We start from the raw sequence: 26,787 nt of genomic DNA, 5'->3' as shown, positions 1-26,787 counted from the left end.
TAATAATGGCCAACAAGTGTTCATACTCCCTCCATTTTGTCGGCTGCATCACAGGTCACAAGTGTCCAACTGTTCATTTTCTCATCTATTATTACGCCTAGCAAATTGATTTGTTTTACCCAGTCAATGTTTAGTATTTGTGTTTGACTGTCTTTCCTAGTGTTTACGAACAGCATTATTTTAGTTGTATTTCTTTAAGATAACCTGCTTTTGTCAAACCATCTCTTTAACTCCGCTATGGACTGGACTCTCACATTGTTAACTGTATCCACTCACATACATTGCACCGGTCACCAAAATGGGGGTCCGCACATCTGCGGTCCGTTCCAGGGTTTCACGTTGTTCCCATTGGGTTGAGTTTTTTTCCTGACCTGACATTGGATCTGAGCCGAGGATGTCGTTGTGGCTTGTGCAGCCCTTTGAGACATTTGTGATTACCGTATTTTCCGCACCATAAGCCGCACCTAAAAACCACAATTTTTCTCAAAATCTGACAGTGCGGCTAATAACCCGGCGCGCCTTATATATGGATTAATATTAATATTTATTTTCATAAAGTTTAGGTCTCGCAACTACGGTAAACAGCCGCCATCTTTTTTCCCCGTAGAAGAGGAAGCGCTTCTTCTTCTACGGTAAGCAACCGCCCCCATAGAAGAGGAAGCGCTTCTTCTTCTACTGTAAGCAACCACCAAGGTGAGCACCCGCCCCCGTAGAAGAAGAAGCGTGCGGATATTACGTTGTATTTCATTTGTGTGTTTCTGTAAAGACCACAAAATGTCTCCTACTAAGAGACACGCGTACAAGGTTCCACTGACTTTTGATATTCATGTGAACCACACTGTGGATACAACGGGAACACGTACGGTGAATATTCGCACCACAGGGAATGAGAAGTTGTCCTTCACTGTGGTTCTAGCTTGCCATGCTAACGGCCAGAAACTTCCACCCACGGTGATATTCAAAAGGAAGACCTTGCCAAAAGAGAACTTTCCAGCCGGCGTCATCATAAAAGCTAACTCGAAGGGATGGATGGATGAAGAAAAAATGAGCGAAGAGACCGGGTGACTTTTTTCACGCAGCGCCGTCCCTGTTGATCTATGACTGCATGCGCGTCCACATCACAGATGGTGTCAAAAAACAAGTGAAGCACACCGAAGAAGAAGAATTCGAGGGATTTGTGGATGAGTAATAACTTCAGAAAGTGAGCTTTAAATATTTATGTTGTGTGTTGTGTGACACTAACGTATGAGCAACGTTGAGTTATTGATGTTGCTATTGCTCTGCACTATTTTGAGTGTTACTATTTTTGTGATTGCACATTTGCACATTACATTTTGGGAGTGAACAGAGTTGTTAGAACGCTGGTTTGTAATATATTATTAAAGTTTGACTGACCTATCTGACTGTTTTTTTGACATTCCCTTTAGCGTAGCGTAGGTGCGGCTAATAACACGGGGCGGCTAATAAGTAAACAACGTTTTGAAATATGCCATTCATTGAAGGTGCGGCTTACAACACGGGGCGGCTTATGGTGCGGAAAATACGGTAAGTAAACTTTGATTGATTGATTGTATTAGCTTCTGTGTGTTTGCTCCTGAACAAATCGGGGACAGGAAACTGCACTTTTTTGGGAATTTTGCCAATCATTCACAATCCTTATGTAAGACTGATTTTTCTTTTTTTTTATGCATTGTAATTAGTAAATAAATACAAGCAAATGTCAGCTTAAAATGGAGTCAAAGGCAGTCGCTCTATTCTGCCTGTAAAGCATTTAAAAAAACATCCAACCTTTTCTATCAACGTTTCTTATACACGCTGTAGGTATATATGTAATGTAGTAACAGGTACACTTATAATAACATGTAATATTTACATATTTTGCGGTGGGGCGTTAATTAAAAAAAATGCTTCACAACGTTTGCTTTTTCCTTCGACAACATGCTGACATCATGACATGGCAACTGCAGACATCATGAGAGCCAACAAACACAATGAACCATCACTCACTGTACAATGTCTGCTCTCACTGGGATGCAGACTTTTAAGATGTTGATATATTCCTGTTTCAATGTAGAATGACTCATAATCCTTGCAAAGAAAAAAAGGGTATTTTTTGCAATTTCCCGGGCCTAAATTGTGTCAAAGTGTATCAACTTCTCCATGAATGTAAAATGATTTAATGTTGTCTGTCTATCTGTGTTGGCCCTGCGATGAGGTGGCGACTTGTCCAGGGTGTACCCCGCCTACCGCACGAATGCAGCAGAGATAGGCTCCAGCGACCCCCCCCGCAACCCTAAAAGGGACAAGCGGTAGAATATGGATGGATAGATGAAGGTGAGAGACTTTATTTATAATCTAGAATAAAGTTTCATGAGCTCTGACAGCTGATGATGTCAATACAGCAGCATAAGAAAGTTACCTCTCTCTGATCAATTCACGACTAAATGTAGGTCCTTAATGTTAGCGCTTATAATAACAATATTGCTATTACTTTGTTAATATTCAGGTCACGAAATGTAAATGGAGTATTGTTGGCGCTTTTTGGATGGTTATATATGGGGTTTTATGGTCAGAATGAACACAATAACGTAATGGCTCACATTGGTTCCATTGTAAGGGGACTTTTATTTACATTTATATACGAGTTGGAATAAAAAAAATAAAACAAAGGATTGTGAATAATAGGCAAAATTCCAAAAAAAGTGTAGTTCCCCTTTAAGTAATTTGTAACTTTACAAATGTTGTTCATGTAAAGTTGAACAATTTGTCACAGTATTGATCTTTGGAGTATGCTGCAAAGTATATATTTAGAGCTGTACATGTCCGTTCGCCTAGTTTCACTTATTGCTTCTTGGATTTAAGGAAGTCCTTGTACAGCGACTTGCCGGTGACTGCTGTTTATTATCGCTCGTCGCTTTTTGTTGAAAATGGCTGCTCGAAAGTGGGTCTGACCCTGAACCTCCAACCGATCACACCAAAGTAGGTGTGGTCAGGGAGGAGGCTACAGAATCCTTGTATGTTGGCCAGAATGAGAAAAGTAAATATTTATTACATACACAAACTTATGCTTATAGAGTACTTTGTTAAAATTATGAAATAAACTTAAATTAAACCTATAGTTCCCAACAAGGATCCAACATTACTTTGAAAGCCCCTGAAATGATCAGGATATAACTCTGTCAATAAGATAAATCAGCATGCGTATCATGATTCTGATCAATGTAACTGATATGAGGGTGAGGGGCACCTAATTCAATGGGTAAAATGCTACTTTTTTGTTATTTGTTATTTATTTTTATATATTTTTTTAGCTTACCTTATTTATTTCACTGAGCAAAATGGATGTTTGAATCGGGCATGTGTTTTTCTCCATGATACCTAGGATTTAAACAATCTCATGTTTGACAGCCTGTTAGTTTGTCCTTTACCGTGTCGACTAACGCTTTATTGCATTTCTATTTGATCCAAAGTTCCTTTTCCTTTCAACCGCAAACAGCGGAGAGAAATGACAATTTGACATCATTAAAAATTTAGAGCGACTCAGGGGCCTTGGAGGCTTCCATTAGTAAATAGGGTCGAAAACTCACTCAAACACACACACACACACACACGCACACACACACGCACACACACACACACGCACGCACGCACGCACGCACACACACGCACTCACACGTGTTTCAAGGTTCAAGGATGAGAGCCTTTGAGATCCAGATGTAATTTATTGTGAGATATTCAGCAGCTGATCTTGGTGACAGTAGCCTCTGGCTTCGTTCATAAGAGCTAAAACGTCTTTGCTCTAACCTCAGCGTGTGTTTGGGTGTCTGTGTGCTTGAGCATGCATGATAGCGAGCCTTTTCTGTGTGAGTGCAGACGGGTCGACTATCGGGATCAAATTTTGTGACGTACATCAAACAAGCGAAGATAGATGCCGGGACAGTATTAATCAAAACGTTCCAATTTCCCAAATAATTAACCATTAAATAATTCATTTAGCAGCTACAGGCAGCAGTTAAAAGGGGCTTGTGCCTTCCCGCTGTTTAGAATTAGTCCTTGTCACGGGACAAGATTGATATATTTATTATTTATCGCATTAATCATGGCCAGAGACATTAGAGTCCACTGTTGGGATCATAGCTGTTATAATGTAAGAGGAGCTGGGCGAGCGAGAGAGGGATAAAGAGAGAGATGCAGGTGTCAGCTGTGTTTAGTGACTACAGTGCAGTGCAAGGTGATCAAGGGTATGCTGGAGGGTCGGGATACACACACACACACACACACACACACACACACACATACACGTGCATCATACAACTCCAAAGAGGGTTAGCAGAGATTGTGCGAAGAGCAATGCTGTTGACCCAGTGGGTTGAAAGGAGGTCAGAGCAGGTCTTGAAGGGTGTCATTGCGTATTTTACCAAAAATATTTGAAGGATAACCTATGAGCTGTGTTGACTGACAGTTGAAACATTATCGTTTTTGAAGTGAATGTGGACAGTATGTCATTTGGTACTAGGCTCTACTCTTTGAATTGTTATGTTATTTATCTTAATCCACAGCTTTTTGTTATTAAAAATAAAAATAAAAAGTAACCGTCACGGGCCGGGCTCATGCCAATACGCACTCATCTGTGCGCTCTGATGATTGCTCCTCCAAGAGCGCACCTGCGTGCGCCACAATCAATCTGCAATCTGCACACCTGTCGCTGATGAGGTCCCTGGGCTTCTTAAGCCAGTACAGACCTGCGTTCCGGGCCAGAACGTAGTCATCTGTTCAGGTAATGTTAAGTGTATCTTCAACTGCAATGGTTTTCCCACACTTGAAAAGGGAAGGATTTGACCAGACTCAGGATTTTAGGATTGTACTCACATGTGCGCTCCACTGTGGAGAGGTGAGGCTGATGTCATCAGCACAGACTCACAGGCAAACCTCCCCCACAGATCGCCGCAACTGGTACCGTAAGCGATCGTTTAGCTCTATGCATTCTTGCTCTCTCTGTGGGTTCTCCACCGTTGTGTTTGATTGGTATTGTGTCTTCCTTGTCGTCCTTCCTGCAGTCTGCCTTCGTTCCACGTTACGAGCTGTGTGTCTCGTCTCCCCCGCGTTCCTTCTGCTACCCTGACTACCTCTTGGATCTCGACCTTCCACCTGGACAGGGACCTTCTACGCCCCGCTATAGCCCCCGACTTCCTGCTTGTCTCACGGATCTATGAGCCTGCTTTGCCCCTTTTCAACTTGCCTCTCGCTCAACATTCATGGTAACACTCAACAGTTAATTCCAAAACATAGTCACACACCATAGACTTTTGGATTTAGTCACACTCCATTTTTTAGTTTATTAATATTATTATTTGCTATTATATATATTGTAAATATATATAATAAAACATAGAGCTAAGATCATCAGGACTCCTCTTTCTCCTATCCAGGAGATCGCAAAAGCCGCTGCCTGACCAGGGCTCAGAAAATCTGTAGACTCTTCCCACCCCCACCAAGGACTGTTTTCACTGCTGGACTCTAGAAAGAGCTTCCTCTTCCTTCATAGCAGAACCTTTAGGTTCTGTAACAGCTTTTTCCCTTCGGCCGTAAGACTCTTGAACGCATCAAAATAATTCCCTCAATTCCCCCCAAACATGGATTAACTCGCTGGAATATAAAGACAATATAACATACATCCATAAACGTGGATGCATATGCAAAAGTGCAATATATTTACCTGTACAGTAATCTATTTATTTATATCAGCACCTTATTGCTCTTTTATCCTGCACTACCATGAGCTAATGCAACAACATTTTGTTCTTATCTGTACTGTAAAGTTCAAATTTGAATGACAATAAAAGGAAGTCTAAGTCTAAGTTTAAGTCTATACTACGTCCCTGTTGTCCGTGCCGTCTACTCCCCCTGTACATAACAGTCACGCCTCTTCCCCACACTTAACTTGCGTGTCTGATGTGCATGCCAGGACTACAGGTGGTGCTGTAACCCTTTATTTTTGAGTTATTTTATCACATCAGAGAAGGAAAAAAAGCCTTTTCCATAAATGGTACAGTAACACTAATTACGAGTCAAGCAATATTTGCACTATTTTCCTCTTTTAAGGAAAGTTTGAATCATTTTTTTTGTGGACTAAACTCAATCTTACAAGATGGCAATATACTTAAAAAAAAAAAAAAATTTAAATCAGGGGTCGGCAGCACGGTGACACAGGGGTTAGTACGTGTGCCTCACAATACGAAGGTCCTGGGTTCGATCCTGGGTTCTTTATGTATGGAGTTTGCATGTTCTCCCCGTGATTGCGTGGGTTCCCTCCGGGTACTCCGGCTTCCTCCCACCTCCAAAGACATGCACCTGGGGATAGATTGATTGGCAACACTAAATTGGCCCTAGTGTGTGAATGTGAGTGTGAATGTTGTCTGTCTATCTGTGTTGGCCCTGCGATGAGGTGGCGACTTGTCCAGGGTGTACCCCGCCTTCTAATTCAGCTGAGACAGGTTGCAGCACCCCCTGTGCCCCTGTAAGGGACAAGCGGTAGAAAATGGATGGATGTAAATCAGGGGTCTCACACTTTCTGCAATTTGCGGCCACCAGGTCCATGTTTTAAGTTCCTCTACTGAATTTCATAGTTTAGTGTAATTGTGGCCTGCACTTAATTATTACAAGTTAATACTCTAGATTATGAAAATGTTGCATCCCACTCGACACTATCTCCAATAACTGTGCAAAAACAACAATTACAGCCCAATAAACACACAATGGGCAACACTAAATCCAACTTCCTTTAAGATAGCAAAAGTGTCTCCTGGGTAACTCAACAGGATTCAAATATACATTTTGTACATTTAGTTTTACATGTTGTATGACTTGAGGCCTACTATAGCTGACGATTTGCTGCTGGTCGAAACAGATGAAAAGAGTAGTCATGTGGTTAAAACGTGATTCTGAAGTGAATACTTCAGCCTCAAATTATTTTGAACACACTTTGATAGTTTCACAGTTTTTTTCAAGTATACAATGTATGCTGGTGTGCACTAATTGTTTGCATTTCTGTGGTAATAATCCCAAATTGCCTCTGCTCAATTGAGAAGACAAATTGCATAATTTTAATATACAGTGGTATCCTTAACTTACGATTATTTCAAGATCGAGCGGTGTCTCTGCTTTTTGTTATGACTTAAGTTGCAAGCCGCTGCTGGTAGTAATTGTCGACAGAACACAGCCAGAGATTGACACAGTCCTATCTTCCAACCACCAAAACTAAGAGCATTAGAGAGAAGGACAACACCACCATATTAGAAAAGCAAACCAATAAAAATATATCCATCCATGTAGCAGAATTGACAGCAGCACCATCAGTCTGCACCACTTTGAAGTACAATTTAGCTTCCGCGCCTAAACAAAATTTACACAGCGGACATTAATTTATGAAGCTGCCAAATGGTCTGCCCAAGGTATTTAAGTGTGTTCTTTTCCCCTGACTATACAAACTGCAAACACACCTGTCAGTTGCGGTCAACTCTGACCTCTCCGGTCAATTACTCTAAGTCAAGATTCTGTCTGCAACACAACCAATGATTACATAATTCAGAGAAGTAGCCCAGAGGAGACACCACATTAGTCAGCTCCCCAAGGTCAATGCTTTACAATATGTATTACATTATTTCATAAAACTAATGTAGTTATTTGTAGTATATTCTATTGCATTGATTTTCAAGCAATATTTATTATCTAAAAGTTTGTTTTTCTTTTTAAAATGCGTGTTATGTGTGTTTTTGGGGGGAGCAAGCACATATTAAATTGTTTTCAATTAATTTTAATATGTGGCACTAATTTTAGATTAAAGTGTTTTGAGTTACGAGCTCAATCACTAAACCCAATTAGCTCGTAAGTTTAAGCACCACTTTAAAATATCCGACTGATTGTTTGAGAACACGCAAGATGTCTTCTGATCATAAATTATAGCTCTACTTTATTGCTTGACACTTGTAGCTTCCCATTTTTTTCCCACAAGAGCTGTATTAAAACTGCTGGTTGCCAAATGCAGTCCCACGTGTTAATTGAAGCATCAAGAGGGACATTACTAGTACCACATTCAGTTTTCATATTCGCCGTCTGCTCTCTTATCCCCCAAATTGATCTACCAAGCAAGTATGGAGACAAAATTGTACATCCCAACACATATATTGATAAGTTAGAGGGGGTTGGCTGTACACTGCCCTGCTCCTATTTCTTCTCAAACTTAATCCAAAATAGGTTAATGTTGGGATGAAGAACTTATCTGTGATTCAAACAACACAGCTGAGATTGGCTCCAGCACCCCCCGATACCCCAAAAGGGACAAGCGGTAGGAAATGGATGGATCGATTAAAGAGCTGAATCACTCAGTTACCATCTGTCTGGCAATACATGACCTCATAATAGGGCTACTAGACTGAGGTCTCATCATGCTTTATATAAGGATACCAGATGAGAACAAAGAGAGAAGGTAGATACATGGACGGCAGGAACTCATAATGGATGGTTGAACGCAAGAGAGGAAATAACCATCTTGCAGAGTGGAAGAATCCATTTTGCAAGATGATTTGCCTTCAAATCTTCAGGGACTTACCCTTGACATGAAGTCATATTGTGTTGGAGTTTTAGCCCTTAAATGTATACATTAATTATTTACTATCAACCCCGATTGTATAAGTGTAGGAAATTACTTGGGATGGGTATTTTCTCTCAGGCAGAAAGAATGTGATACAGCGGATACATCCCACCTAATGTGCCAGACCCAGTGTCCGCACAGGGTCCATGGCAAGAATTATTTATGCATTGGAAAACAGTGTGCTAGGGCAACAGAAAAAGGCAGACACATTATTTTAAACCTTTCATAACACGTATCAATATTTTAGCAGAAATAAATAAAGGATGGTAGGTTTGTTTGGAGGACAGCTGTAGCTTGCTCCACTTGGCTAGCTTGGAATGCCACACATATCGACCCCTATATCTCTTTTTAATCATCCACTTAGAAGAGGGAGGCTGCAGGGGCCGTCAAGGTGAGTTGTTTTCGTTGTGAAGAGAACACTAGAGCCAAACCAACACTTATTTGCGAAATAAAAGATAGACTACTTATCTCAATTATTTTGCCTGTTGTGCTGTTTCATGCCATTCCTTTTAGTAGGCCTGGGCCGATATTAGATATCAATTAACCGAAAATAAATTAAAATTATGTTGGTCCCATAGCAAAAATGTGCTTGCTCATCTGTTGCTTGATCTCGTATCTTGAGAACATTTTGAGCTTCTCATATCTGTCTAATTCTGTGATCAATTGTTTCTCTTTTATTGCTCCTAAGGGACCCTTAGGAGCAATAAATAAGCTAAAAAGAGACAAGACATCACTGAGACAAAGGAGGTTGAGTTGAGACAACCATTTGAGCAATATTTGAGAAGTGGGATACACTGAGGAGAGCTCATATATGTATGACACTGATCTCAATTATGTCTCATTTATTTTGAAGTAGAATTAAAGAGAAATAAATTAGATGTATGAGCAATAAAATAGATCTTATGTATGTCTCTTTCATGTCTTGATTAATTCTCTTAAATGTCTTAACAAAGCCATCATATCTCAAATTTGAGAATAATGAGAACAAATTGAGAGTTCAATTATCTGACTTAATTAAAAATAACAGTAAAAAAAATACTCAAATATTGAAAGGTGTATAACTTTATTTGGCTATACAAAAATACAAAACATAAGATATAAAAATAGATTAAATACAACAATTTAAATGTAGTTAATTATTACAAACATAATGTACATATTGACATTCACAATAATTAAAACAACATAGAAAGCAATATACAAAAAATAAAACAAATACAAATATAAATTAATTTAACCCCAAGTACTCACTTTGTTGTTGTGAAGTGAATTATATTTATATAGCGCTTTTCTCTAATGACTCAAATCGCTTTACATAGTGAAACCCAATATCTAAGTTACATTTAAACCAGTGTGGGTGGCACTGGGAGCTGGTGGGTAAAGTGTCTTGCCCAAGGACACAACGGAAGTGACTAGAATGGCGGAAGCGGGAATTGAACCTGAAACCCTCAAGTTGCTGACACGGCCAGGTGTAGTTTTTTTAACTCCTTGTTGCGCAAACCATGTACCGTAGTTAAAAAAAACCCACTTGACTTCATCTCAGTAAGAGGGTGAGTAAATGACAACATTTTCCATTTTTTAAATATTCCAAGCAAAAACTGAAATACATTTAAAAAATTGTAACCGGGCTGTTTAGAACTGGTCTACATACAAAAAATAATCACACATTGAAAACCAGGGATACTTAACATTTTTTACCTCGGGGCCCGACCAACTTTTTCACTACAGAGGGGTCTGGGACCCACTCAAATACAAACACTGAATTACTATTACTACTAATATACCTGATTATGTAAGCAGTAACATACTGCGTCATTTCCAGTTGTATTATTTTTTTATTTGGAAACAGCTTTGCACTGTGAAGGGATGTTAGCCGCTAGCTTGTTAGTGAGGTTGCATCGGTGCCAAATTTGCGAGACACAGCACAGCTCAATATGCATTGTCACGGTATAACGTGGTACTAAAAGCTACATCATATGGCAATTTTATACTATATATACTGTGAAACCCCAGACCAAAATATTAACATGTTTACAAAGGAAACATCCTACCCCAGAATGAACTTGGCAGGTACAAGGGCCTACTTAAAACCTGCTCTGGCCCGACATTTGTTTACCAAAGCTTTCTTGAGCTTGGCCTCCTCAATATTGTCCCAATCAGGAAGGGTACCGCATCTCAGGACATACGCTGTAAGGCAAGAACATAATAATCAGGCATTCGTAATTTTGCCACATCCGAGTTTTACAGGTATCACATCTATGCAATGCAATGATAAATAAATGATAAATGGGTTATACTTGTATAGCGCTTTTCTACCTTCAAGGTACTCAAAGCGCTTTGACAGTATTTCCACATTCACCCATTCACACACACATTCACACACTGATGGAGGGAGCTGCCATGCAAGGCGCTACCAGCACCCATCAGGAGCAAAGGTGAAGTGTCTTGCCCAATGACACAACGGACGTGACTAGGATGGTAGAAGGTGGGGATTGAACCCCAGTAACCCTACGATTGCTGGTACAGCCACTCTACCAACTTCGCCACGCCGTCCCCTCAATAATAATAATAATAATGCAAATCTAATGTAATGCTTTTTAATCCCATTTTTTTGGTACTTAAAAAAATGTAATGCCCATGTGCAACTGCATATAGTTATTATATATAGTCAAAAGCTTACAATTATCTGTATACACAGTTGTAAGCATTAGACAAGTTAATTAGTTGAAAAGTTTACATTAACTGTTACTATCTAGTGTATTAGAATTGGCTTACAAAGCTGTTTAATTAGAGAATATATTTGTATTTATTTATTTTTCTGGAGTAGCATCTGGTGTTTTGACTGTGCATGGCCGTAGACATTTTAGAAAAATACAGAACGATATTTGGAAAAATGCCAATAAGATGCATAAAAAAAAGGTATGTCAATTAAACATATTGAATATATTGTAGTTTACACCCTCTCTGATGTTTAAAATGTTTACAGTAAATAGCAAGTTATGTATCGAGTGTCATGTCTTGTATTCATTTATTGTGGGAACGTCAGAGAATAAAAGAGTTGTGGTCTGCTGTGAAAATTGCCTTTTTTGTCCATCTTAGGCCAGCGTAGATCACTTGAGGCGCCTGCGTCACGACAGTTGCTAATGTTAGCCAAGTTAGCTCATATGAAGTGGAGGTGATTGAAATAAACGAGTCGTGTATGAAAAAAGTTCAGCTTCCCATTATCCTGACATGGTGTCACAGTTAAGGACTACACGCCTACAGTGACCAAAGAATGGAAAAGTTTAGGCCCCCAGTGCAGTTTGATTTTGCCGTATTGAGGAAGTGCTTTTGTCGTGTCCCCACCTTACAATACCTCTTGTATGCAGTTTAACAGCTACAGCTAAAAAAAAAGACAGACGTAGCAATTTCGATGACCGTAACGTTCTTAAGTTAATTTTCTTTCACCGTTTAACATATTGACTATCGGCCATGTCCTACAATTGTATTACATTTTTTAAATGCCTCTGGACAACGCATTTAATGCTTTTTATTGCCGTTTAAGGCCTTAATTTACGCAAAATCCATTTAATGCCTTGCGGAAACCCTGAACATACAGTACATTAATACACACAACCACACTTCAAGTTGATGGACATAACACTATATTGCTTGTCACAAAGCTAGTTTTATAGCCAATCACAAACTGTAATTATGTAACATTCAGTTATGCTTCTAGTGTGCTGTAATCAATAAGGGATCAACTTTCTCATATTGAACTTCTATTTAATTATTGTTACACAATTTTGGCCTGAAAACACCCTCAGTTCGGGAAAACTTACTTAGGATTCCTTCAACTTTTTTCCGGTCAAGGATGCGCTTTCCTGTTCCTGCAGGTTTGTTTCCAGGGCGACCAAAAGGGACAGCATTTTGACACTCCTCAACTGTAAAAAAGTGGTTAAAAAGTGCGTGGAATAAACGCATACAATTGGGCTTTGAAGCATGACTCACGGCAGCAAGGCGGAACGGTGATATGAATACGCCGCTCTCAGGAAAGAGCACCTGCTGGCCCGATTGTTGAGGAGGGCCATCGCTGTATTTGTCTCCAGGTCGCAGAGAGTTTGGTATACTCTGACTTGGCCCGGATCTGAAAGGGAAAAAATAGCACAAACAATACCAGAATGAGAAAAGAATGTGTTAAGGCCCAATCACAAATTTAAGTAAACAAAACAATTACATCATGAACAAATTAGCATGAATTACTTGCCTATTTTCAAGAGGACTTCTTTGATTCGTTGCTTTCCTCGCAGGATTTTTTCAAACTCCTTCCTACATCCATCACATGGCGTCCATGATTTTTCTGCCTGCGGTCGATATGAGATAGTGTCCTCGACAGATGGGTTGCCTGCATCTCTCCTGTCCGGTGCCAGGAAAGCTGGGTTTTTATTGTCAGGTGGATTGTGTACGCCGGGTGAAGGACCAGAGGTGTTGTAGACATTTGGTGATGGGCCAGCGGTGTTGAAGTCATGCAGTGATGGGCAGGATGCATGGTCTTCGTAGGGAGATGGACCTTTGATGTTGAGGCCATACGGTGGTAGGCTAGATGTATGGCCCCCATAGGGAAATTGACAATTGATGTGGAGGCCATTCGGTGATGGTATGGCTGTATTGCCGCTGTAGGCTGATGGACCGATGGTTCCCTCTTTGGTAAACATATCATGAAATTTCATTAAACCATAGATTACCATTCTATAAACCCAACTTGTCCATCCATATATATATGCAATATCAAAAGAGATGAGAAATACTGAACTACAAAAAATGACTGAATTGACCCGCATTTTAACTTCCAGCGGCCAAAGGAAAACAAGTATTTAATAGACTGGTGATTCTGTAAAATATAAAACAAAACAAAAAATGACATTGTATGATTTTCAGGTAATTTGCATTTTTTTCCTCTTTTTTACCTCTACTTCTCTGAAGTATAAAATATGGATTTCATGCAATAAGATGCACATCAATTACTTTTTTTTAAATTAATACAATGTGATTGTACGGATTTTTGTTTTGGATTCTATCACTTACAATTGAAGTGTGCCTATAATGATATTATCATTAATAATAATAATAATAATACTAATATAAGTAACAGACCTCGAACTACAAAATCAGCAGTGTATAAATTATTTGTTCTCCTTACTCTATGATGCACGATACCAATAATGAAAACAAATGTACCATGACCAAAATTGACCATATCTATAATCGTTCTGTACAGTACTCCTAAACAGAAACATTTCACATCAAACACAAAGGAACTGGACCAATACTGAAGATGAAATCATCTTGACTGCAAGGAAATAGACAACTCTCTTAGGTCAACAATACCAACTAACAGGTTATGACAGATGTTTTAATATTAAGTTATACATAACATTGACTATCACCAAAAAGTTATTACCGGTACTTTATATATCTCAGGATTATTTATGAAATGTACAATTAAGTATAAACTGTCAAACCAGTACTTATGTTTGGTTTAAATATGTTTTTTAAACTATTGCTTATTGAGATTTCCGCCCTACCTCCTTTCTTTCACGGAGGAAGTACAGGCATGTGAGCAACCTTTGACAAAAGAAGAGAAAAATTCACAAAAAAAGAGTAACATTTCTATCCGCACGTAGTGCTCCCATGCAAGCCCCCATTTTTTTTTAAATAATCAATACTACATAGCACTGGGGCAATAAAACAATAAATATATATCGCGATAGACACATAATCATATCAATATTGAATGCGTTTGATAAAATATACGAGCAAGCAAGATTCGCTGCATTAGGTCATTCGTGCTTTGGGAACCTAGCAAACAGAAAACAGGAAGTGTCACTGAGCAATGGCAGGGACATACTATAACAAGACAATCAGTTAACAGTATTTACTCAGCAATGGAAGGGACACAGCAACAGCCAATCACGTAACAGTATCAACAACAAGTAAGCTAGCTTGATGATGCTAATTATGCTAAATAGCAAGCTTGTTTTGGTTTCCCTGTCCTGAAAATCAGTGCGGAGCAACAGCAAGTACCTGCAGCTGAGGCGAGCGTTCCACAAATTTTGTTTGGATCCTATTTTTTGATATTGTTTACTTAATTCATCCATGGAACTTTTGTTATTGTTGAAAGCTCCGGTCGGACAGGTTTCACGGGACACATTTCCGGTGTTGTGTGTTGCTCTGAGAACCCAAGGGTGTTTCATTAATGCTCGATTGCTGATAAGAAAGCAAAGTTAGCTCTGTTTTTTGACACTCATCCTTCAACTCCCATCCTTACACTACTTTTATTTATATTTCTATATATTTTTATTTAATTTGAAAAAATGCGGAATTTATATTTTGACGTGAAACTGAATGTTTAAAAACTTAGATTTCTTCTATTAAGAAAGTATATATTGTGTAACAATTTTTTTTTCTCAATAAAACTTGTTTATAAGATTTCAGTGTGTGTTCAAGTACTTCTTGAGCACATTCATCAATACTGTGATAACAATTGTAACCATGACATGAAATGTTCATTTTGTTACTCCCTAGTTTTGACACATGAGATTGTAGAGTGGATATTTACACTCTATGAACATTTTGACCATGGTTAAAAAGTAATAAAATGATGGCAAATAATTGTTTTCAGGGTCCACAAGTTCAGAACTTTTAATCCTGAAATCAAAGTGGATACAGATGTTGGGTTTTGGGCAATGAAATACATTAAATATTTGTATTTGTCATTCACATACTATTTACTGAAACAATTATTTGATGGCAGATAAAATAATATTTCAGTTAATGCTGTTTTTTTGGTTTGGAAATTCACCAAATTTGATTTTATAAAGATTACAAGTTTTGAACTTGTAGCCCCATAGGCATGAGGTAATAAATGTCAAGCTTACCCGTAGGGTGGTGGTGGTCCAACAGTGTTGCTGCCTGTTACAAGTTCCCCATCACTTGGTAGATTCAGCGCTGTGATACTATCATGTTCAGACAGTGGGTTCTGATCTACTGTAATGGTGTCAGACCCTGATGTTGAGTGTGATGGCTCATTGGCTTCCAACATATTTAAAAATGACTCCTGTGGAGTTTGGCAGCCTTTTGGTGACTGAGTCTGATCTTTTCCTGAAATATATTCAACAGTTGCCCTATAAAATTTACCATCTGACCACTTTGCTAAAACAGAATCTCCTGTTCTAAGATCTAAGATCTGCACAGGAGCTTCATATATTGACAAAATGTCTGCTCCTGTAAAGATTTTGCCGGTATAACCGTCCTCCCGTCTGACGAATGCCAAACACCCTGAAAGAGAGAGTGCAAAAGAGAAAGTGTTTAAAATGTTTTATTTGAGTATACAAATTTGGACTGGTATTTGTCACCTCATTTGGACGACAATGTTATGATTATTCCCTCTCCCCATCCCTATTTGCATTTTAAAGCATATGCAGTAGGATGAGCTTGCCCATTGCTGTCTTAGAGGTGTGTGGCCTCATTACAATTAGGGTACTGTTACCTAACTTCCTTGGGGCGACTTTCCCAAGGTGGCATTCTCAGCTGTTCTTTAAGTACTAAACAAACTAATAAAGTCATTTTTCCAGTTTGTTAGCTACATGTAACACTGCAATTTGGTTTATCCGTAGTCCGCTTTGCCACACATACATAGAGACTTACCAGATTGCTCATTTGGGGGAGGAGAATTATGCAGGTCCTTCATTTTCTTTGTGGGAACTCTTAACCTCTTTTTTGTTGTCTTTTTGTCCATCCTGTTAATGAAAAAACAAATTTTGGATCACAAACTGGGGATAGGTTGATTGGCAACACTAAATTGACGCGAGTGTGTGAATGTTGTCTGTCGATCTGTGTTGACTTGTCCAGGGTGTACCCCGCCTTCCGCCCGAGCGCAGCTGGTATAGGCTCCAGCACCCCCCACGACACGGAAGGGAAAAGCAGTAGAAAATAGATGGATGGATGGAACTATAATATAAATGGAAAGTATTTACATATATGGAGTCACTCCATATGGATGTTAACTTTTTGGGTGAATCATATTTAACTTCTGTCAAAAACAAGTAAACAAAATTATTGTTTATGATCGTTCTGGCTATAGTAAAAAAATCTCAACCCAGACAGTTTAATTCTTATTTTAATTCGTATCTATTTTGGCATGCGGGGGGCTTGATGGCACATTTTTAAAATAGGGTACATATTAAGAAAGTTATGGCATTTTTAACAAAAAAGGTCATAAATAAAATCTTGAGCCCCAATGACTTTGTATTGAAGAGGTTGACCATAAAGTAGTGCATTTTGACCAGGTTAAAACAATCATAACTTTTTAAACATGTATCACAGCAAAATGATTCTTATATCACATAACTAGTCTTAACAAGACCTGTCTGATAATACTGGTTTCATTAAAATGAATGCATGTTTAAAATTGTACACACTTAACTACTTTATTTTCCAATATATATGCAGTTACTATAATCAGTACTATGATACAAAACATACTGGCCACTGCCAGCTAGTAAGCAAATGTACTGCTGCTTTCAAAATGGCGGGGCAAATTGGTTAATCATTGAACACTTTTGGATGTCATCTCTTATTTATTACAACTAGCCAGCCATACCAATAAAATGCAGCCCTGACCTTCTTTGTCGATTGTTACTTTACCTACAACAGTATTATAAAACATTTTTAAGTCAAGCCCCCCAAATTAATATGCACTGTCGAATGTAATTGTGAAGGTCATTATACTAACATTACTTGATGGGCAGACGCCATTAGCGTTACCGCAACCTCCCGAAGGACCACGCCGTTGTCACAACAGTTAAATATTTTTACTTCACAACATTACATGGTTGAACAACTAAACAATATTAGGATACTTACCTCTCCAAGGCTCAGGTCGCAGGCGTTGCGGTCGTCGTTTCCAAAAACTTTCCCGCTTCTTCTTTTCTTTCTTCTTCTCTTTCTTCTTCTCTTTCTTCTTCTCTTTCTTTTTCTTCTTCGTTTTAGTTTAAGGTTGGCGCAGACAACGTTAAAATGTTACGCCACCTACTGTTTTCCCGCTTCTTCTTCTTCTGACGTTAACTGATGGCAAATAACGCGTGATGTCCGCTGCTGTCTGATACAAAGCGTGAATTTTCTGAATTGTCTTCCTTTGAAAGTTACACATAGCCAAAAATGGCTATTTTCAGATGGACAAATAAGGAGAAAATCAACTTTATCTAAATTCTGAGATGTGGAGCTGTCTCAACAACATTCTCGCGAGATTTGGCACGGCGCCCCATGAGTCCAATCATATTTGCTCTTACTGGAAAACACGCAGCACTTGGCGGTCCGATCCTCGGCTACAGAAGCTAGCTCTTGGGACGTGGAACGTCACCTCGCTGGGGGGGAAGGAGCCTGAGCTAGTGCGCGAGGTGGAGAAGTTCCGACTAGACATAGTCGGACTCACTTCGACGCACAGCAAGGGCTCTGGAACCAGTTCTCTCGAGAGGGGCTGGACTCTCTTCTACTCTGGCGTTGCCGGCAGTGAGAGGCGACGGGCTGGGGTGGCAATTCTTGTTGCCCCCCGGCTCAGAGCCTGCATGTTGGAGTTCAACCCGGTGGACGAGAGGGTAGCTTCCCTCCGCCTTCGGGTGGGGGAACGGGTCCTGACTGTGGTTTGCGCTTACGCGCCAAACCGCAGCTCAGAGTACCCACCCTTTTTGGATTCACTCGAGGGAGTACTTGAGAGTGCTCCCCCGGGTGATTCCCTCGTTCTACTGGGGGACTTCAATGCTCATGTTGGCAGCGACAGTGAAACCTGGAGAGGCGTGATTGGGAAGAATGGCTGCCCGGATCTGAACCCGAGCGGTGTTTTGTTATTGGACTTTTGTGCCCGTCACAGATTGTCCATAACAAACACCATGTTCAAACATAAGGGTGTCCATATGTGCACTTGGCACCAGGACACCCTAGGCCGCAGTTCCATGATCGACTTTGTAGTTGTGTCGTCGGATTTGCGGCCTCATGTTCTGGACACTCGGGTGAAGAGAGGGGCGGAGCTTTCTACCGATCACCACCTGGTGGTGAGTTGGCTGCGATGGTGGGGGAGGATGCCGGACAGACCTGGCAGGCCCAAACGCATTGTGAGGGTTTGCTGGGAACGTCTGGCAGAGTCTCCTGTCAGAGAGAGTTTCAATTCCCACCTCCGGAAGAACTTTGAACATGTCACGAGGGAGGTGCTGGACATTGAGTCCGAATGGACCATGTTCCGCACCTCTATTGTCGAGGCGGCTGATTGGAGCTGTGGCCGCAAGGTAGTTGGTGCCTGTCGTGGCGGTAATCCTAGAACCCGTTGGTGGACACCGCCGGTGAGGGATGTCGTCAAGCTGAAGAAGGAGTCCTATCGGGTTCTTTTGGCTCATAGGACTCCTGAGGCAGCGGACAGGTACCGACAGGCCAAGCGGTGTGCGGCTTCGGCGGTCGCGGAGGCAAAAACTCGGACATGGGAGGAGTTCGGGGAAGCCATGGAAAACGACTTCCGGACGGCTTCGAAGCGATTCTGGACCACCATCCGCCGCCTCAGGAAGGGGAAGCAGTGCACTATCAACACCAGGATCTTCAGCTCTCGCTGGATCGGTTCGCAGCTGAGTGTGAAGCGACTGGGATGAGGATCAGCACCTCCAAGTCCGAATCCATGGTTCTCGCCCGGAAAAGGGTGGAGTGCCATCTCCGGGTTGCGGAGGAGACCCTGCCCCAAGTGGAGGAGTTCAAGTACCTCGGAGTCTTGTTCACGAGTGAGGGAAGAGTGGATCGTGAGATCGACAGGCGGATCGGTGCGGCGTCTTCAGTAACGCGGACGCTGTATCGATCCGTTGTGGTGAAGAAGGAGCTGAGCCGGAAGGCAAAGCTCTCAATTTACCGGTCGATCTACGTTCCCATCCTCACCTATGGTCATGAGCTTTGGGTTATGACCGAAAGGACAAGATCACGGGTACAAGCGGCCGAAATGAGTTTCCTCCGCCGGGTGGCGGGGCTCTCCCTTAGAGATAGGGTGAGAAGCTCTGCCATCCGGGGGGAGCTCAAAGTAAAGCCGCTGCTCCTCCACATCGAGAGGAGCCAGATGAGGTGGTTCGGGCATCTGGTCAGGATGCCACCCGAACGCCTCCCTAGGGAGGTGTTTACGGCACGTCCGACCGGTAGGAGGCCACGGGGAAGACCCAGGACACGTTGGGAAGACTATGTCTCCCGGCTGGCCTGGGAACGCCTCGGGATCCCCCGGGAGGAGCTGGACGAAGTGGCTGGGGAGAGGGAAGTCTGGGCTTCCCTGCTTAAGCTGCTGCCCCCGCAACCCGACCTCGGATAAGCGGAAGAAGATGGATGGATGGATGGATGGATGGAAAACATGCATGCGCATTTAGTGGGCGGATGTGACTTGATTTCGTTTGAAAGAAACAATTCAGCATCGAAGGAATAACGACTGAAAGTAAGTAATACCATTTATTGTTTTTGTTTTGGTATTTAAATTACTTTAACACACAAGTTAGTATTTATTGAACTACTGTAACGTCACTGTGTTACGAAAATAGAGCTATAAATGCCGCATTCAACGGCGCAACCACCATGCTATAACCTATGATACTGTAATAATCCCAGAAATGTACGCTCATACGACTTCTTTGTTTGTCTTGTCTTTATTGCACAAGATGTAATTCAACCACACAACAGCTCCAATGTGTGTCTAACCCTTTTCCCGGCAAAACTCGAACCAACACTATTAACAACGTCACTTCCCTATCCCCCCCGGAAGTCCCGCCCCCCCAGCCAAATTCATTGGCTAACACACCGTAGCCAGCCGCTACAACACTTACCTCCACCGAGGTGAGATAGAAGATACACTTTATACATCCCATTGTGAAATAACAATGATAGAAATAAATGTACAGAGAACATTGGAAGTGGAACAATATAAATTACTGAACAAACACTGCTTCAATATAATATAGAGTTTTACATTTAAGAAGTCCCACTGTATATTCTAGCAACCTTTGTCTGTATTTACATAGTATTGGAGTGTCCAAATGACAAAACGAAACCTGGAAAACGATGGAGAAGAACTGGTAAAGAAGTCGACTCAAATAAACGATGAAAAAGGACTGTACAATTGGTGAGTAGACTGGCATAGTGGTGGTGCATTAAACTGGCAGCAGATATAATATGTGATACTTTATTTTTCTTCCTGCAGTCATTCCGTCTGCAGCCACCATGTGAATGTGGAGACTGATGAGCAATGTCTAAGTAAGTTATATGTATATGCGTGTTCTTTGTTTATGTGAATTAGTTCTGATTGAGATTTACAGACCAGATAGATGGATAAAAAGCTGTCCACAGTTTGTCAGGAACAAGCATTACCCTGATTACAGTAGCATTACGTATGAAGAATGAAACTTGAAATATGAGTTATCTCAGCATGTGTAATTAATCTTCTTTGAACCTTTCATCTTCAAGTTAAGGCTGGTAAGTAACATCAGGTCATTATTAGGGATGTAACAATATCAAAATGTCACGGTATTATATCATCACAGTGTTAAAGCCATGGTAAGATATTGTTACAAAAATGTCAAAGTGTGTTAAATGAAGTGGCAGGAATGTTTAGGATAAACACACTTACAGTATACTGTAATTGAACACAAACATAATGTTCATATGTTGTAGTCCTATTTATTATTATAAACAGGTATTTTAAGTGCAAAGGAATGGTGCAGAATCATCCAGAATTTCAAGTAACACACAATGACAAACCAAAACTTTCAAATAAGTGTCTTTAAACTGACATAAACAGTAAACATCCAGTGTAACAAATGTAAAACAACAATGTTTATTCTGCCAAGAAACTATATTGTGTGTCTGGTACGTTTTTTTTTTAATACAACTTGGTATGAGTGTGGGTATGATTACTTTTTGAGCACATTCAACAATACTGCGATGATAATGCAAACAGTGATCATTTTGGTCACAGTAACGGTGATATGACATTTTGATATTGTTACATCACTGCTGTTTAGTGTCTTTAAACTTTTAACTTCCCAAGAAACTGTCCTTTGCAGTGGACATTTTTATATTAGTTTATAAAATACTGATTCTTAAGAGTTAACTAATAATTTGACTTTTAATCATGTAAATACCTCACAAATGGATATTTTACCTTCTGGCGTCTTGGTTTCACATCAACGATATTTTCCAGTTAACGGTTCTAACATATAACTCATTCTAATATATTACTCACTTATTGTAGACATTGTGGTGTGTAGTGTGGGCAAATTTCTTATTTTGTGCATGTCCGCGTTCCTACCGGCGCATTTCCTCTGGTGAGCTGCAACGGCTCTGGGTCGACTTGGAAATGGTCGGGATGAATGTGGCATGCTTTACCTTGCAGTATGCAGACTTTGTTTTAGTTTAATCTAACACGGCAGTTATAGGCACAGAAATATTTCACAGCAACAATTCCTCCAATCTACGAAGCACAAACGTTCCCGTCACTCCTGCACACTTCCTCTTTTTCGCCCCTATATAATGTCCCCTGTTTGAACTTTGTTGTCCCACACTGCGCGGGTTATCATGGGAGATCGAGTTTACTTCTCAGATCAGCCCACTTAATATTGTCAGAAAAAAACACACTGACGGGAGTTCTCGTTTGATAGCGTCACACATCACTGCATTATTGTGAGAATTTTGAAACCAAAATAACACAATATTTACAATAATTTGCATCCCTCGTCAAGATCCTTTCTCATAGGTTTGGTTTGCTGCTGTGTATGTACTAATCATTGGCATTGTTTATCACCGAAGATCCACACTTTCTTTTTATAGTGCGTGTTGTATTGTGATGAGTTACATTTAATACTGTGGATTATGTGTTACCACATACAAAGAAGATATGTAAACGTGAACTACAATGCGATCAAGATGTGGGAAAAAAGTAAATGCATTCCATTAGCTGGATTTGTATAATGTGTTCAATTTATGTCAACTTGTTTCTTGTTTTGCAAGTTTTCTTCTTTTCTTTTAATTATTTTAATCTTTAGAGTTGTTTGGTTCCTCTTCTTTGTGTCAGGAGGTAGCAGCAGGGGAACACTGCAGGAGGCAGTGCCTCCTGAAGGAGCCCAAAACACTGCTCTTCAAATGGAACACATCCAACCTCCAGGTGTCCATGCAGGATGTACCACTCTGGAACATCAAGCCTCTCCCTACTTGCCAGGTACACCCACCGTCTTCTGTGTCTGACTAATGTTTTGTTGTGAATTTTGTCACAAAGCATATCCTGCTAAAATATGACAAACTTTTGAGTGTAAGAATGTGAGCGATATGCTGAGATGTTGTACGTTTTGCCTTGTGACAAAATGTTATAAAAAACATTTAATGATTTTTATTCTATTTTGATTTCAGCACATGAAAATATTTCTACTTTTGACTCTATCAAAGACAATGGAAAACCATTTTCCAGATCAGCCCTCATAGATCCTCCTGATGGCCTAACAACTGAACTACATGTCGATGCTGAGTATGATCCATCTCAATCATTTGAGGAATCTCTCCCTGATATGGGGGATTGGATGTACAATGACAGACATATGTGTAATGAAGGATTTTAAGATAGTTTGAGTGAGGAGTGTGCAGAAGAGTCAAATATCAAGGACACAACAGACGAACCAATATATGACAATGTATCAGTAACCATGGCAGAGTGCCTTCTGATCATCATGTGTTATGTAAACTGTCATAAAGTCACTGATAAGGCCCTAAGCGATTTGCTGAAAATGTTCAAGTTGCTTTGTCCCGATAGTCTGAATGCAGACTGCTTAAACAGTGTACAGAAGTTCAAAAACATTTTTTTATCCCGCTCTGCATCATCACCTATTTTATTACATAAATACTGCAGTAATTGTTTTGGGCCATTAGAAAGTAAACAAATAAAATGCCTGTCTTGGGGGACCAGTGTGTCAGAAGAAAGATCCTCATCCTTTATAGAGGTTCCAATTAAGGCTCAAATAAGGTCATTGTTCCTCAAGCCAGGTTTTCAAGGAGAAGCTTAACTTTAGATTAAGCAGAAAGAAGGCAGATGCTAACAACATTGAAGATATATATGATGCAGAAGTTTACAAACAGCTTGTCGATAGGGGTGGTCCTCTTAGTGACCCTAAAAACATATCAGTTACTTGGAACACAGATGAAGACAAAAATGGATATTTGTTAAGGCTCATACATGGTACTCAAAATATACCTATGCAGATGGTAAATGTAGTCAAACTTGTGCAGTCTATTCCTGTTATTTCACAAACTATTAAACCAGGGAATGTCATAGCTGAATTTTACAGACATATGACTAAAGATGATAGTTTCTGTCAGGAAAACAAATATTTGTCTAGGATTAAACTATATGGAGCATCTAGTGGACTTCTATTGGACACAGTTCACCTCTCTGCATTGCAAATACATGCTGGTCACTGCATCAATTCTGGAACCGTAAGCATCTTTCACAGGGCACAAGTTAAGAGAAATTATTTCACATCAAAACACTATGGTAAAGGTAATAGAAGAAACAATTTTACAGTTTTTTTTTCAAATGACAAACAAACAAAGTATGGACATATTGATTTCTTCTTTACCATAGCACAATCATGTGCCAAATGGGCCCTCGTTCGTGAATTTAAACATGCAGGTTTTTCTTTGCTGCAAGACAGTGTAACAAATGGTACATGCAGTCATGTTATTCCCCTATTGTAAACCTCTGCCAGTACAGTAGTATGCTTGAAAGACATATTGGGTAAAGTTGTTTTCCTTGACTTCACATCTATGCCTGGCATTGTGTTTGCAGTTCATTTCCCAAACACACTTGAACAGTTTTAACTAATTAAGAACTGAACTGGCCTAAGAAGCCACAATTCAAATATTTTGATCATTGTTATAAATGCTCTGAAAATACACACCGTTGTGATGTTGCGGTGGATGCTGTAAAAGTCTGTAAATATGTACTGTATATGGAGTATCATTGTTGATTAAGTTTTTGCATTGTCTATAATATTTCAGTGGCCAATATATTAAAATGTACTTGTTAAATAAAACCACTGTCTTTTTTAATGAATATTTAGGCCTACTACGCTACTGTATTTTAATATTAGTCCTTATCATGGTGGTTGGAGAGCCAAATGCTTTCTGAAGTGGTACTTTGTGAAAAGAGTTTGAGAACCACTGCTCTAGAAAGTTCACTAATGTTAAAAGGTCTTAAAAAGGGTATTGTGATCATAACAGTATTGTTTGGGTTCAGTTTTAAATCTCACAATTGTAGTCACTGAGTTACTGTACATGGCGTGTGTATAAGAAATCATTATTATTATTAACATTATGCAAATAAACCATATAGATTTCAGACCATATATCCATATTGCCTGAATTAATTATTTTCTCCAAATGTTGGCATGAGATAAACTGGAGTATGATTGAGGTATAATTAAATTGTGCCAATTAAAATGTATTTTAAATTTATTTTTCCTAAGATAGAAAAGAGGCATATCTGACAACTCAAATGGTGAGCAGTGAGAGACAAAAACAAGTATATCTCTCACTGAGACATCATTGAGACATATTGAAACCAATACTCATCAATTTTCTTTTTGCTGAAATAGAAAAGAGACATCTGAGAACTCAAACAGTGAGTAGTGAGAAACAAAACCATGTATATCTCTCACTGAGACATAATTGAGACATATTGGAGACCAGCTCATTCATCTCTCATTTTGGTCTTAGTTGAAATCGGGAAAAGAGATAACTGTTAGACAACTTTGAGATCTCTCACAGTGCTCACTGTGAGCCTTATTTCTCAGGAGATACATCTGAGAAGAATGAGAAAACTACTTTGGTCTCGATTAGTGCTCTTTTATGTCTAGGAGATGTTTTGATTGATTGATTGAGACTTTTATTAGTAGGTTGCACAGTAAAGTACATATTCCGTACAATTGACCTCTAAATGGTAACACCCGAATAAGTTTTTCAACTTGTTTAAGTCGGGGTCCACTTAAATTGATTCATGATACAGATATATACTATCATATAAACTATCATCATAATACAGTCGTCACACAAGATAATCACATTGAATTATTTACATTATTTACAATCAGGGGTGTGGAGGGGGGGGGGGGGTATGGACATCAAGTAGTGGACATAGAGAGAGAGAGAGAGAGAGAGAGAGAGAGAGAGAGAGAGAGAGAGAGAGAGAGAGAGAGAGAGAGAGAGAGAGAGAGAGAGAGAGAGAGATCAGAAGGCATAAGAAAAAGAAAAAGTATCTGCATTTGATTGTTTACATTTGATTATTAGCAATCCGGGGAGGGTGTTAGTTTAGGGTTGTAGCTGCCTGGAGGTGAACTTTTATTGCGGTTTTGAAGGAGGATAGAGATGCCCTTTCTTTTATACCTGTTGGGAGCGCATTCCACATTGATGTGGCATAGAAAGAGAATGAGTTGTATATAAGACATACATGAGATCTCATCTTCAATTTTGCTTTGCTATGGGGTAAATCGCCACGAGCATTCACGCTTTTCGTCAGTTTCAGCTGCTGCGCACATTTGTGCCAAAGTAAATTGAAAAGAAGGGGGTAAATCATTTTGTCATTCATTAGGTGTCTGTGACTCTTTGTGTGGCGAGGAAGGGCCGCTGGCCCGCTAGTAACACACAGTGCAACTAGTTAGCATGTAGTGGCTAACATGGATAAAATGATCACAAAATCAAATACCACCTCACCAGTGTGGAAATACAAAACCCAAAACCAGTCAAGTTGGCACGTTGTGTAAAGCGTAAATAAAAACAGAATACAATGATTTGCAAATCCTTTTCAACCTATATTCAATTGAATACACTACAAAGATACTCAACGTTCGAACTGGAAAACTTTGTTATTTTTTGCAAATATCAGCTAATTTGGAATTTGATGCCTGCAACACGTTTCAAAAAAGCTGGCACAAGTGGCAAAAAAGACTGACAAAGTTGAGGAATGCTTGTCAAACATTTATTTGGAATATCCCACAGGTGAATAGGCTAATTGGGAACAAGCGGGTGCCATGATTGGGTATAAAAGCAGC

Source organism: Entelurus aequoreus, linkage group LG11 (genome assembly GCF_033978785.1).
Source record: "Entelurus aequoreus isolate RoL-2023_Sb linkage group LG11, RoL_Eaeq_v1.1, whole genome shotgun sequence".
In the NCBI taxonomy this organism is placed as follows: Eukaryota; Metazoa; Chordata; class Actinopteri; order Syngnathiformes; family Syngnathidae; genus Entelurus; species Entelurus aequoreus.
This window is presented reverse-complemented; position numbering follows the sequence as displayed.